The 15,730-nt window shown below is 44.3% G+C and overlaps 1 protein-coding gene across 2 annotated transcripts in view; it reads left to right on the top strand.

Moving 5' to 3' along the window:
* The window catches only part of IQCK (IQ motif containing K), a 173,608-nt gene that overhangs the window by 147,407 nt on the left and 10,471 nt on the right, over positions 1-15,730 (top strand). The window lies entirely within an intron of this gene.

The following is a 15,730-nucleotide window of genomic DNA, read 5'->3' as shown; positions in this document are numbered from 1 at the left end:
GCGCGGCCCCCGCGGCCGGCAGCGGCACATGGCGCGGCGGGGCCGGGCGGGGCGGGACCGGGCCGGCTCCCGCCGCTGGGGCGGGGCAGCCGCCGCCTCAGGCCGCCCCGCTGCCGCTCGCGTGATGGCGCCCGCCCGCGGAGCCCGGCGGCGGAGGCGGCAGGTGCGGCGCCTTAGGAGGAGGGGGAGCCCGGCGGAGAGGGGCCTGAGGGACCCTGCCTGGGGCGGCTCCTCGGCGGCCCTCAGCGCCCCCTTCCCTGCCCCCGGCCCGGCCCCGGGGAGCGCGGCGGTGGCCGGCTCGTGCGCCCCGCTGTCCCCCGGGCCGGGTGGCGGGGAGGGCGAGCTCCACGGGTGAACCTCCTCGGGTGACCCGCCGCCTTCCCAGCGGGCGGCGGGCTCTTTCCACAGCGAAGGGCAGGAAAAGGGAGTTTTTCTCCAAGTTGGCGCCCAAGTCAATCGGATAACGAGCACAGGCAGCGTTTGTTAGCGGTGTACCTGTCTGTCAGCCCCGGATGGGGCTTTGAAACAGGCTGGGAAGGATGTAGCAAATCCAGAAATGACGGGTTACGTCTGCAAAATTGAAACGCGAACCCGGGGTTAATTACACCCTCACTCTTCTCCCCACAAGACCGGGGCGGCCAGCAGTGAGGTACACCGCGCTCCCCGGGAACGACGGGTGTGTGTGCCATTCCCACCAGGCAAAGCAGAAGGGAAATCGGGGCTTCAAAAGCCTTCTCAACCCCTTCCTTAATGTTTGTGTGTTTCAGTGCGTAGTCTCAGGTGTAACTAATAAATGGTTTAGAGGTACAGTTGTTACGTTAAGGTGGTGGAGCCCTGTGCTTTGCGCTACCCGTCAGTGGGCCGGACAGATGACAGCACATTGATATGTTCAGGAGTGTCACAGTTTAGTGATAAAATAGGTGATTGATTACAGTGCACTTCACTGAGCAGAAAACAAGACCTTGTTTCACCAGAAGCGTGTAGGGTTGAGCCCACAGCCCGGCACTGTGCTTGGGAAGAATCCCCGGGATGTCTGTGGCTGCCAGAGCAGGCCGAGGAGGATGTATGTGTGCAATACGTGTGAGGCCGGTCCGTGATACACGTCTGTTGGGACATGCACAAGAATATAGCGGGTGGGTTACAAAGCTAAATAAACATGTGGTCCTTGCTTTCCAAAAACACCCAACCATTTAGCGTGGATAATAATACAGCATAAAAAGTGCGTTATGGGTGAGAAGGCACCGTTAGGGCGAGTGCTGTAACAGGCCATCAGGTTACTAAGCAAGGACATCCATATCTTTGGGTTTTCATTATCTTGTTTGAAAAACAGTTTAGCTTCTCTTTGGAAACACAACAGGAGCAAGCAAGGCTCTGGTCCTGCAAGGACTTGAGTAGGTTGCTTTGCTGGGAGACTTGGTGAGATTATTCACACGCTTAAATGTTTAATAGAAAATGTTTAATAGGTCTTTTTAAACTGCACTGAAACTGCTGTCAAGCTTCCCAGGTTAAACATGCTGGAAGAAACATACATTTTTCCTTTGCTTTCTCCACTGATGTCTTTGTGAATGTAGCCTTAAAGATGGTTAGAGTCTGCTAGTATGGCCTTTAAGTGGATGTGTTCCTTTTAAAAAGAAATCTTTTGAAACCATTCATTCAAATAATCAACAGAGTTGCATAAAGCAGTGGGATGTGTGCGATTATACAGTACAAAGCCCTGTGAATTCAGCTCTGCCTGGTTTTTTTCCCCATATATTTAACCTACAGGGTTTTCTTGTTATTTTAAAAAGTGTAATTTCTTCTCATGTTCCTGCAACAGAGCTGATGAGGAAAGAGATCTTTTTTGCCTCCCAAAAGAGAAGTGGTGATACCTGGAACCTTTTCTTGGGTGGAGTAAATGCATCAGCAGGGCTGAAAGCATGACTTGCTGTTTCAAAGATAAGTGAAGTTTATCAGCAAAGCAACACAAAAAAGAAGGAGAGGGCGGTGGAGCAGTGGCTTCCAAGCGATGGTTAAAAAGCCTCACATCCAGTTTGCGATCTTGTGGGTCTCTCAACTTCCTGATTAACACCAGTGAAATCCCGCAGAAGCTGGAGGCTAAGGAAGCGCCTCTGCCATCCATTTTCTGTTGTGCTCCTGCCACTGTTCTGTCTGGCCTAGTTTTAAACATCCTGAGCAATAGGACTTCCCTGGAGAGGTTTTTATAATAGCAACATTCGTTTCCTCGGAGTTAGAGTTGTCTCCAGGGCACAGTTCAGGTAGCTGCTCACATGCTGAGAAGAGCTTTTGGTCGTAAGAGAAAGAATCTTTTCCCATCTTCCCACCTGGAGCTCTCAGTAGAGCCTCAGAGCTGCAAGAGCCTCTGCTGCATCTGATGTGCTCCTGTTGTACGAGAAGAAAAACTGGAAAATTTGGTCACGTTCACTAACACTTCCTCTGGCCTGCCCTGCAAATGGAGAGGCCAGAGAAAACAAATCTGCTCCTGGTTACTTCAGTTAGCTTGTTTAAAGCTTGTTGAGGAACTTTTCTGCCTCACTGGATGCAACTCTATGTGGAAGCAGATGCTTCTGCACATGGTGAGGCAAGAGCTTCTAACGCAGAATGGACCAGGTTTCCAGGTCTGATTTGCTTTTGCTTCACTGAAGTCAAATTAATGAAATACTTGGTAATATATCAGAATTAAAGGCTCAAAGTAAATGTGAAGATCGCTCTTGTATTCAGTGTGTAAAAGATGTTTTGAGGGGATTTTGTCCTTCAAACAACTTCAAAAGAGTTTTTGGCCTAAATTAAATGAATTTGGTTACTCCACTCTCTGAATTGTGCAGTAACAGAACTTTAGACATAAAGAAATTTCAATAAAGCCTATTCAAAACTAACCATAATGCTTGCTTCAACTTAAAGCTCTTTCTTTTTAAACTTCTCACTGTTTTCTAACTACTTTCTGAAGGGCTGACATTTATGCGTAACATCAGGCCCGCAACGAGGAGAGCACTGGTCTGCTCCTGAATTAACAGTGAAGGGGAATGCCTCTGGAGCTTTGAGGAGGATGGCTTCTGAATCTCATCTCTTTAACAGCCACATGCTTAGACAATGAATGACATTTATTCTTTTCCAAAGATCAGTTTATTCTTTGTATGACATGCTATATAAGAGGTGGATCTACTTAACTTTTAAAATTCCAGAGCCACTTGAACTTGGTTAGCTTTCTGTTTTTCAGGGGAACGGAGCCTTCCTATAAACTGCTAGGCAGTGATCTTGGGGGAAAGAAGTGACATGTTAGTCACATACACCCCCGCCATCCACTCGGGCCATGGAGCAAAGCAATGATGACCTCAAGAGAAAAGTCGTTGACTCAGGGAGTCTGGAAGAACTAGATGTTGTGTTGTTGCAAGACAGTGGCATGTTGTTGGAAGACAGCAAAGAAACTGGAAGACTAATGCGTGGAGTGTGTATGAGGGATTAGGAGAGGCAGTGTGAAAGGTGAAGTCTCTCAAAGGAAGAGATGGTTTGGCCAAAAAAAGGGAGTTAACAGTTGCAAGAGGCAAGAGACATTGGCAAGAGAACTGGTTTATGGCCTGATCAAGGTTGTGTTACCTGTAGCAGAGCTGGAGGTATGCATCTCAGAGCTGCTGCAGAGAAAACGATACCTGTTAAGAACAACAAGTCTTAGATTATACTTTATTAGATGCTTGTATATAATTTTGCTGCAATGAAACCCTTCTCTTCAAAGCAATATTTTTATCTTTCCTTACAGTTAGCCTGCAGAATAATTGAGACAAATTTTACTCCTTCTGAGTTAAAGGACTGTCTTTGTCAATACCGTTCTGCAGGTCTCTCCAGGCTTGCAAGGGGAGGGAGACCTTTCTGCATTCTCATAAAAGCTGTTAGGAAAAAAATGTGATCATGAAAGTTCTTTACTGGAGCCTCCTCAGTGCCTCTGAATAGGCAGGCTCCAGTTTTACAAGAGAACAGTGAAGATTTATTCATTTTTAAGGTGAGAAGTTTTTCTTGTGCTGGTGGTGATCGCCGGGGAAGGCTGCGGGGCCAGAATGCGGATGCGTCATGGCTCCTCCAGCTTGTGCTGCAGGTTCATAGCCTGCACCCTCAGGCTCCACACCCCTGTAGACTTCTCTTCATCTGTTCTTCCTTTGGCCTCGTATCTCCTTGGAGACCTCATGAAGGTTACGATAGGTCTTAACTGGTGGCTGTAATGGAGCTTTGCCTACTGAACCATCTGAAAACATGTTTAAAGCTTTTAAACATCTGGTTTTTTCACCCTAACATTAGATGTTTATTCCCTGAACTCCTTTTTAGGTTTCAACTGACAAACCTCATTGTAATTCATTTGAGTGCTATTGTGAGTACACTTTCCAAGGGAGCAGAAAACAGATGCGATAAATGCCTGAACATGAGATTTAACCTAGCATCTGCTGTTTTAAAGAAGCGTTACAAAACAACGGAGGGTAACCGTGTTTTGTTTGCGTTTAACTGGTAGGTGATACACCTGATTTTCCATAGTACTCTTTTCAGGTTACATTGAAAACACGTGGCAGAAATGTGCGTTGAGATAAACTCATTTAACCTGTCCATTTTGCAGTGGTTATGACAATTTTGTACTATTTTTGCAAGAGTCAGCATATAGGTGGTGTTTCAGCTAAAATTAATCCACTACTCACAATAGAAATTAAACTCTTTCTGCAAGATAAGGAAGTGAAGATAATTCATCAGAGTTTGTATGATGTACTTGTATGATGCTTAACTGTAGAGTTAATGGGCTAATTCACATGTTTAGCATAAGCATATGCTTAAGTGCTTTGCTGGGTTCAGGCATAAATAAATTAGAATTAAAATGTAACTACTTGACAAATACTTCTGAAGATGGAGGCTAATTTATTTTCTCCCCAAGGTGAAAAGAAAGCACATGAGATTCATGTCACAGAGATTCTCTGCGTTTCCTCTACTGGGATTTTTAAAAGTTCAGTAAGAAAGTACTTAAATATTTAAGTTTTCACTTGGGCTGGAAATTCCATGTGGTTTAACTGTAGAAAAGGTAGGGTGTGCACAGACCTTGCAGTGGACTGTGCTGACAAATGGAGGTGAAACTTTCTTACTCCGTTACTGAGTAGAAGTCAGATCCAGCCTATGAATGCCAAGAAAAAGGGTGAAAACAGATTAGATTATCTCTTATTTTAAAATCATTGTACCAATTATTTGTACTAATTATTGCAAAAATTATTACTATTGCAGCGTAACAACACATTCATGTTAGTCATGCTAAACCTCGTTAGACCTCATCTGAGGATGAAGTCACGAAGTTGCGTACTTTGTTCTGTAGTTTAGGGTTTCCCGTGCAGATGCCATGTTTAGCTGGCTTGGTTAAATTCTCCCTGCATATCTCAAGATAAAGCTACATGATTTTCATTTAGATTTGGAGCTTTTCTTCACTTTAAGAAAATATATAATCCTTCCCCATATTTACTTGTTGATGCTTTTGCGTTACTGGAACGTAACGAGTGCCAGCAAAATCAATGCGCCTCTTCATGAGAGCGGGGAATGGTGTCTGTATGGAGCAGTCGTCACTGGCTGGTAACAAGGCGCCTACAGAGAGGGTCTTGTCAGAAGTCCTGGCTCTGCCATTGCCGTGGTTGTCACGGGCATGCACAGTGGCAATCCCTGCAGCTGCGGGAGCCTGAACGCTGAAGGCAGCTTTTCCCCCGACTTGTATGCGGCTTATTTCTGACAGCCTGGTAGAACCGAAGGAAGGTCTTGCAGCGTCACCTTCGTTTTCCGTGGGGAGGGACAGGAGGCACAGGAGAGTGCGGCTCCACGGACGAAAGGCCGATGCAGACTCTGATCTTGTGGCCAATTAAATAGATTGCAAGGCCCCTTGTTAACTTCTGCCTGTCTACCAAATGAGCAGCCAGCCTGAGCGGAATAAGATTACTTTCTCATTTTACATAAGGCTTTTACATGCTATCCCCCTATTAATTAACTAGATTAAAGGTGCTGGCTTCCTTGAACTCCTCTTTTCTTGTCTGATACATTTTGAATTAGATGTAACCATTATAAAACGTATCAGAAGCAAAAGACTAATTTTTTTCTCACTTTCTAAGTATTGTCAGTATTTTTAGGTACGACACTTAGCAGATACAGCAAAAATACCTTCCTGCAGGTGGATGTTTTAAGTGCCATAAAACCCTCTGTCCGTCTGGCTTTATTTCCTTGATGTAAATAGTCTTACTTTGAATTTTCAGCAAGAGTAATTTGTCTGTCAGCAGACACGTACCTTCCTACTTTGGGCTTCTCTTTTTTGTTGTTGTTATTGTTCTAGATAAAAAGAGTTAGTGCTTATTCAAAAAATAATGCCATTAAAAATGTTAATGAGCTTTGTACCTGGTCTTACTCTCATGTATTTCCACTGACTATGCCACAATTTCTCTTGATTTACCTTGACATAAGTGAGGCATAAGCAGGATCTGGCTCAGGTTAGCCACAGCTTTACTGTAATCCATAAGGTCAATGAGAGCACAAAAAGAAGGAAGCTCTACATAATCAGAAATCAAATAATGCAGTCTCCCTACATCTCCGCTTAGTCACTTGCTGGGGATATCAAACATATGTCCGAGCCTACACTAGAGGCACAACAAGCAGTTGCCTAGGGGAAGAGCAACAAGACCAGGCGTGTGTCTGAGCCCGGAGACTAGAAATGGTTTTGATTAAATTCATGTCATTTTACAGGCAGGTGCAGCGCTCTGATATACTTATGTTTATTCCGCAGCTCACCTAGCTCTGTGTACGGCAGGAGGAAAAGATGTTGGAACACATCACTGAAGAAAGAAAGAAAGAAAAAAAACAAAAAAGAAAGAAAACAAACCGAAAATTGAACTTGTCAGTATTAGCAGGGAGAGGGATGTAACTGCAAACTGACTGATGCAGTTCAACTCAACAGAGACAATCGAGCAATTCTCTGTGCAGCGGCAGAGCTCCAGTAAGCCTGTCTTCTAGGCGGGGACCAGTTTCGTTAACTTCAATAAGATTGCTTCACTGAGTAGGATGAGCAGGATTTGGCTTTTAGAAAACTGCAGAGAATATTATTGCAGGGTTCTCAGATTTTTTTCCCTGTTTAAATTGGCTCAGCGGGCCTTGCAAAAATCCCTGTGGGTTTGAACAAAAAATGATTTGCAGTTTCCTAGAGGCCGACAACTGTTTCTCCTCTAATCAGATACTGCCCTGAAGGGAGCCTTGGTCTCCCTGTAGATCAGGCAGCGGTAATCTAAAGTTACTTACATGGGGCCAAATCCTGCTTGCCAGCATGTTTTAAAGAGGGTCAGTAGTTTATTTTACACCTAAGTCCACAAAGGCTCTGGATGATATACAGAGTGTGGTAAGATTACATGGCAAAAGTGGCTGTCCTTGATGATATTAGTGCTTGGGCACACTTTTGACAAAGACATATGGCTGTGATTTTCCTACCTTGAACTTGAAAGAGAAGTCAGGATTTAATTTTATGTCAGCACCCGGAGGCTCTTTATTTCTTGCTTTTGCTCTTTATTGCTCCCATACTGCAAAAACATACACCAAACTGAAGTCTCTAATAATACAGTCTATGGAAATCACAAACGCAAGGTCACACAGTGCTTACTATTGGCCCCTGAAGTCCAACTTGGGCACTGCTATAAAAGCAGAGACTCTTCTGCCATTGACTCTTCTCTTCCACTGCTGTTGGCCTGGGAACACTAGAGCACTTACTAGACTACAGAGCTTTTCTGCCAGATACATCACGACCAGAACGGTATTTTCCAAAGGGGCCACTGATCTTCACCTGGAGTCAGGGGAAGCTGCCAGTGGTCAACATTTCCAGTATGAGGCCTGAAGTTAATAGTCGTGCGCCTGCTCCTGACAGTTGATACGCAAGGGCTTTGTCAGATCAATGGCAGAATTAAATTCCAGAGTCAGACTTGGCTTTAATTTTTTTCAGTAGATTTGGGTTTATGTGATAGGGGAAAGGCAAGCCATCAGGAGGACTTCGTCCCTTTCCTTTTCCTTTCTTTGTACTGGCCAGTGCTCCTGGGCCAGATGATGCAGGTGACTCCCCTGTTAATTCTGTTAAGTTCCTGTGGATGCATGCGAGCACTGATGCAGTTCTGTGCTAGCAATGAGTTGCCTGCAGCTGTGGGATGGATACTCTCCTTTTAGTCTTTGAATGAAACCGTGTATTTCTGAACTTTACTTCTCTTGCACGATACTGGTGGCAGATCTTAAAATATGCCTTGGATCAGACAGCCGAGTGTTTCCTCATTTTCAGGGGTTTGTTCTGTTTTGTGATGGTAGTACAATGACCGATGAAATAAGCATTTGTTTTTCAGTTTGAGGTAGCTAATGGATTTCAGAGCTATTTGCTATTGTAATTTTTTGCCTAATTGTTTACTCTCTGTAACTGTATGCCTTCACTTCCAGGATTTACTCTTACATTCCCATGTAGTTAGATTGATGCAGATTCTGTGCACTTCCACAAAATGACACTCTGTTCAATAGCAATCAGGGATGCAGACAGAGGAGACAGAGGCTGCAAGAAGATTCTTTTCATCTGCCACTCGAAATGTAATTTCTAACCTGCTTTTGGAAAAAATGGCACCCCAGTCTCAGAAAGTGGGTAACGTATCATTTTATGTGGCAATCACTTAAAACTGCTGGGCAGCTGACTAATGAAAGAGACAAACAAGCTGTACGAGTCAAATTTCTGACTCGGTTTTACAAAGGCAGTTTTTGCGCAGGCACTGATTTATAACCAATGTGCTTTTTGAAATCCTTGATTCAGTATGGCATGTGGGAAGGTTCCTTTAGGTTGGCACCATGTCTAACATTAGGGTAGTATCTGGTTTCTGTAAATATTGATTTCTCTTTAAACAAGTTGACTTTAACTTGTTTTTAATTAGTAATGGCAGATGTCCAGCTGGAAGAACATCTAGGTATCATTATTCTAATAATGTCCTATCAGCTTTTAAACCTTCCTCTTAATGTAAATCTGTAATTAGAGTGCCCTGTCTATCTGCTGCATCCTACTACAAATTCTATCTGTAAGCCAATACACTGGGATGCCAAAAAGCTGCAGGGATTGTAAATTGTGTCTTATGACTCTGTGTTTCGGGTAATTGCACTCTGAGGACAAAGCAGAGTAATGCAGCAGAGCTGCAGCAGCAGCCCCCACCTTCTCCCAGTCCATAGGAAGGATATTCCCTTGGGTGGAGGATGCTTTGACAGCAAGGGAGGACTGGAGAGGTGGAGCAGTGACTGTAGTCATCATGTCCCACTGGCACAAAGAGAACCTAGATGCAGAACAGCCCTTGGGGTCAATGGCCATGTGTCCCGCAGCCCTGCCCACTCCTCCCTTGCACGGGCAAGCTTGGTGATGGTCTGTCCCAGCAGGGCAGGGCAAGGGAATGCCTCTGGCTCTGGGGGGAGACCGTTGTCCTCTGAGTTTGGCCAAGGATCTGTGAGAATTAAGAGTGCTTCACATGGGTCCCTGGCTATGTGTCGGAGATAACATGTGGTGGGTATCTGACGAGGCTTTCCCTCTGCTGGAAGCTATTGGCTTTGTGTGTATTTAGATGAAGGTTTCTCCCCTAGGCCATTGTTTCACTGCCTCACACAAGTTCAGTTCCCAACACAACAGCATTGACTAGGCACTTCCTTAAAGCGATTTTATATCAGCTCCGCTCTGCTGATTCTCACCAAGTCATTCCAGCACCAAACTGATATAAACCATCAGCGAATCAGGCAATGAGGTGTGTCTGTAAGCACATGTGTGTAGAATTTAGCTGGTTTAGTTGTTTTATCCTTGTAACTTGTCTCTTACAAACAAAAAACAACCCATTTCATTCACTGCCTTCTGGTGGCATATTCACTTTTCCTCATATTAATCCCTCTCATGTACAAATATATCATCCATTTCATCTGTGGATCCCAAAGGAGAAGTTAATGTCATTATTTGCACATGGCGCAAACCAGATGCGCAGAGACCTTGTTTGTTGCCTACAGTAACATCAGCAATGCCCAGACCTTCGGTGGCCCCCAGGGATTCAGGAGTAGATCTGTGGTCCCCTGGCTCCCACCCCACCTACCGTGAGAGGTGCTCTTCAATGTATTACTCACAAAACACTAATCCCGTTCACATTTTCTATTGCAATATAAAATGTAGTTCTTGCCATCAGATAGGAGGGCATATGTGACTGTGTCTATGTATTTAATGTTTCCCTTGAGAATGTAGTGTCATTAAACTCCTTCAGTGTTGAGTCTTAGCCATGTACCCACGTTGAAATAAAATGACATTCTAAAAAACTCACTCCAACTTTCCAGCCTCCTGGAGTCAAGCCTAGAGTGGCATAAATCTGCCATGCTGTCTGTGAGAGACTTATTTCTAGTCCTGCAGTGACACAATCTTTTTGACTTATCTGCAAAGATTTCCTTCCTTGCTCTCTTCCCATCCTGCTCACCATATCTTTCTTTTCTCTTCCTGCGGGCACAGTCCTTAGCTACTGGTTTAATTTAAAATAAATAATTAATGCTCTAAGGTATCCACCAGACTCTCTTCTGGATCACTCTTGAAAGGTAACTCCATACTTACATGGCATGTTGAAGTTACCAGAGCCTGCTGACCTGTTTGACTTATTTATCCTACAGCCTTCACACCAGCAGTGTCTGCCTTTAGTAGTTAGATAATCTGCACAAATGGAGTCAACAGGCAGCAGATTTTATGCTGATGTAGGATAAGAACCAGATTTCGTATCTTTCTTTGCATTTCTTTTACAAGACGAAGATACCTGATACTCTTGAAGGCCAGAAGGTCTGTTGGTAGTGATAGCTCACAAACTGCCATGCTGATGTACATGCTGATATGTCCAGATTATTTCCTTTAAATCCATACCCTGCTCCCTCCCAGTACACCGCGCGGTCTTACTCAAAGACTATCCTGTATGTTATCTCTTGCTGTTTTAGGGAAGAAACTATTAGGGTTCTTTTTTTTAATTACCTTGTCTTTCTCAGTGTTTAACTTCATTCTTTCATTCAGGCTGTGCTTGAAGCATATCCTGCCTGATGTGACTAAGCTGTTGACTCACTTCTTTTATGGCTGTAATAAAACTAGATCTAATGACCAATGTCTGGATATCAACCACCAACAGCATTTGCAAAAAAAAGTCCAGATTGTTCCTTCTCAAGGTTCTGTGTCCTGGTATAGCATTCACTTGATTTAAAATACCAAGTGAGCATGGCCCAGTTGTAATCGCAATTTTGTTTTCTTCTTTTCAAGACGTTATCTGCTTGGCTTTAGCATTATCCCAAACCCTCCAGTTCTGAAAGTTTTAAATAGTGTTCGTTTGGAATCTGTCCCTGCAACCATTAGCGCTGGTAATTGCACTCAAAGACTTAATGTAGACAATTAGTCTTGCACTGGGCCCTAGGGATTTCATAATTTTATGAATTTGCAGCTCGCCTCAATTTTGCCATCCATCTGGTGTAATCTGGGGGCCTCTCAGGCCCTGCTGTCATCTCAGGTGGGCTGTTGCCTGTGATTCCAACATGCCTGTGCCACACAGGGATGGGGAAGGGCAAGCGTCTAATTTTTGTTTGCAGGTTGCCCCCAGCAAGTTTCCATGATGTAAGGAAGGCTGCAGTGGGCATCTGCATGAGAGTGCGGCCCTTGCACTTCTGCTCATGTCTTTGCTGAGTATGAGGTGGATTTCATGCACGGGAACGTGGCATGAGAGAATCTGTTTCCTCTCTATATATCCTTGGTAGTTTCCTTGCCAGTGGCAAAATAGTGGGCTATTAAACATAGTACAGGGCATGGATAGGAAGGAAGGAGAATCAGGACCTGGAACCGATTCCCTGGAGCCTCCACCATCTGCTGTACTGAGGAAAGCCCACAGTAATTCTACCCATTCAGTCTAGACTCAGGGAAATGATGGGTTTTAGCCCTAAGACATCTGCAGTTGCAAGGCTTCCAAATTGAGATTGTATCACAGTATTTGATGCTGGAGTCATTCAATTACATAAAATTCTCAGTTTCATTTAAAAGAAAAAATAAGTTTCTGTACTGCACAGCAGCAAAGATTAGCTTGCACAGATGAGCTGAGGAACTAGGAAAAGCCTACGGTCCAGGGCGCTGAAGAGTCCAACGCTTGTTATTAACATCTCATGATTTTAGAATCCATCTCACAATAGAGCCAATCTCATAATGGGAAGTTGCTTTCAGTGAATGCTGAGTTTTATTTTTTAAGAAAACTCCAAACCCAACAACAGCAGCAGTTGCAGCAAATCTGAAGCTTTCTGTGAATTCAGATGATATTCAGCAAACACTTTCAGAGGGACACTGGAGACATTTCTTTGGAGAAGCTAAACTATTTTTCTTAAGCAGTCTAGCTTTTCCTTTGACATGGTGTTTACATTCCAGAATCGAGCTGTTATTAAAAAAGTAAATTAAACAAAGAAGATAAAAAAAATAGGGGATGATTCAAAAAATTTGGAAGGTGCAGACATTTTGATTTGACAAATTATACACCCATTATATGCACAACTCTTAATTTGGAGATCTGGCTGGCAAGCTTTTGGTCTGTTGGGGGTGAACACTGCAGGGAAAGCTGCCCTGGAAAAATAAATTGAGGCTGGCCCTTAAACGTGCTGCACTGGTTTATGCCCTTAGTATCAATGGAGAAAAATCCAGCGCTCCTCAGAATTTGGCCTCCTCTTTCCTAAAGATAGCAGAAGCTTTTTTGGCATGTGTGCAAGTGTTATGGATTTCCTTTCCTTTGGCTTTCTCATTTTGCCACAAACTGAGTTCACCTGAATGTCTCACCTTCCTGGGTGCAATCAGCAGGGCGTTAAAATACACATCAAAGCCTTGGTTCAAGAGAAGTTTTGAGGTTATATTGAAGCACTTTGTCAAGGCCAGCGATGCTGACTTGGAACCTGGCTCCTCTTCCGACTGCTGCTCCTTGCTGCTTCTCGTGTGCTTTCCCGTGGGCTGTCAGCCCCTCCAGGCTTTCGCCAGGGTTATATTTTGAGTGGGGGGACTGGAGCAGGGAGCAGGGCTGTGCCCCCCTTCCTGCAGCACAGCCGCTGCTCCTCGGTGCGTGTGGCAGGGAAGAGACCACGGCACTGTGTGGCTCTGACGGGCCACCGTGACGGCACCCACCTTGCTTGATCCGGCCAGCTAGTAGAAGAGGGGACATCTATGGTATTGGCTGTGTGCGTGAGAAAAGCTTTTCTTCTCTTTTTTGCCATGATTTTATAGAATGGAAGGGCTTTGGGGCAGGGATGGTCAGTTTTCTTTTTGTACAGTGCCCAACACGAGCTGAGGACTTCAGACCTCATAGGTGCCGAGTGGTGGCATCATTTGTGCTAACGAGGTAATGGTATGTTCCCAGTGCCGATACTGGTACATGTTGCTTTAACTGTTATCCAGGCTTTCCGGAAACATCTAACTCCAGAGAAAATGATCCATATACTAAACCTGTTTGGAGAAGGACACCTATCCTTTATCTGCATTATTTCATGCAAAGTTCAGCCTCTGAGATTCCTTAAAGGAACAAAATGCCGGAGAGGAAAACAGCCTGTTGAAAGTTTGGGGGAGGAAATAGCACCCCACTTTCCTCTGATAAGAGCAAGCAACGGTCCCAAGGAGACGTCTGAGGATCTGATCCCACTTAGGGAATTCTGCATGGGAAGCCTGAGGGTCTGGGCCGACCATTGTATTTCTGCAGCTCTCACAGGGTCCAGGATTCCTAAAAAAATATGGACTTCTCCATGGAGCTGAGCGAGAAGTTTTTATGCTCGGCTCTAAGAGCAGCACTGGCTTTTGATAAGTGGTTGAGTGGTTTTAAACAATGAAAAATTAAAACAATCATTCAATTAAATGTGAGCAGATGCCCTGAAGTGAACTGGTGTGGCTAACTTTACAGTTTTATTGATGATAAGGCTTGGAAGTATTTGATCATTCTTATTTCATGACTCTCTCTTGCTTAATATTATCCTTTTTTATAGCTGAGGTGGTTTTAAAACCTGAGATAAATTTTTGCAGCAGCAATACATTTTTCTAAAAAAAAAAAAGCAAATCTCCAGGAGCAGCTTATTTAGAGTATACTGAGCTGGGGGGGGGTGTCTTACTTAATTTTTACTTAGAGCAAAATTTTAGAAGATATTTAGATATCTATAGAGGAGGCTGACAACTGGGATTTTCAGGATCACTTATGCAATAGCCCCCCGTGAATACATTTTGAAAATGGGCCCTTATTTCATATGGAGACAAAAATCCCTATTAATAAAGCAGCCACAGTCTCTTTGCTCCCCTGAGGGCAGGAGCTGCTCCATCTTAGCACCTGCAGGGACTAGCATTGTGTGAAAGCAGGATCTAAACCACTCTGAAAGAAAAATGCTCCCCTTTAAAAAATAAGTATTGTATTTGCCTATTCTTTTGTAAAAACTGAAAACTTCTCCCTTAGCAGACTTCATCCCTAACTCCCTTGAATGTCCTATATGAACTGATACCCAAATATTTTTTGAAGGTCTGAGTTTATTGTTTTATTTTGTTTTTAAACTCTGTAAGCTTTCTGAGTTAAGGGAAAGCGATGGGAGAAGCCCCAGCCTGGGAATCCTTCATGTTATTGCATTCAGAAGAGTGAAGAGGCAATGTATTTCTCTACTCTGGATCCTAGTATAAAAAACAGCTTGGTGAAGAATTCCCAGGTGTGGGAAACTGCCCTGTGTCATTCCCCTGTGAAGCAGAAACAACTTCAAAGTCCACATTTTTGTTAATTTAATTTTCACCAGCTCTACTGTAGACCCATTTCACTCTTCTTCCGGCTGCGTTCCTCCCAGGCCAGTAGACCTGTGGTGTTAAGCAGGTCCCATCCTCCCCAGTTGTCCCTGGAGTACTGCAGCCTTGCCCCACGGTGCCAGATGAGCTCTGCCCCAGGAACATCCCCACCAGGCTCTCTGTGTGGTGCAGAGCTCGCTGCGCCCTGGCGTGTGTCGCATGTGCTGGACATGGTTGTGTCAAGTTCAATATGCAAAGTGCGGCAGGGACACAGGCGGCTACGGCCGAAGGAGCAGAGGGCAGCTGACCGGCCTCTTCACTGCCAAAGCTGGACACTAATGAGGTGACATGTCTTAAAAGCAGTTTGTCTTGTCACTGGATTTGACCCTTTGCTTACCTCTGTCCCATCGTGTCGTTTCCAGGAGCATTTCCTCGTCATTTCTGTATATACCATATATACTGGTTCTGCTGCGTTTCTGAATAAACTAGGCAGTAGCTTCACCCCCATTGCAAAGGAAGAAGGTGGTGCAAGTACTGAAAAGCAGGAAGAGTGCAAATAATGACTTCCTTGGAAAGGTGAAACGTGGTTTACCTCATTACAGTAAACTAATTAAAGCCAGACTCAAATCTTATCCTTTGGGCTACGCATTGACACCTGGTGATAATACAGCTAAGTACACATAAGTCAATGGGAAATAAAAGTCCCTATTCATATTAATATAACAGAATGAGCTTTATGCCTTCCTTTTGGGTTTCTAAGACTGACTATTAACAATTTGTGGGAAAACGATGCTCTAATGCTTCTACCTGACCTTTCAGAGCAGCACATGGTGGCATGGAGTCAGGAAAGAAATACACGGTTCTGGATGAGAATTTAATTTTCTGGAGGCAAAGCCTGTAAAGATATTGCCTGCTAAAGGC

The sequence above is a fragment of the Ciconia boyciana genome, chromosome 13 (assembly GCF_034638445.1).
Source record: "Ciconia boyciana chromosome 13, ASM3463844v1, whole genome shotgun sequence".
NCBI classification, from domain to species: domain Eukaryota; kingdom Metazoa; phylum Chordata; class Aves; order Ciconiiformes; family Ciconiidae; genus Ciconia; species Ciconia boyciana.
Note: the sequence above shows the minus strand (reverse complement) of the source record. Positions and strands in the feature narration are given on the sequence as shown.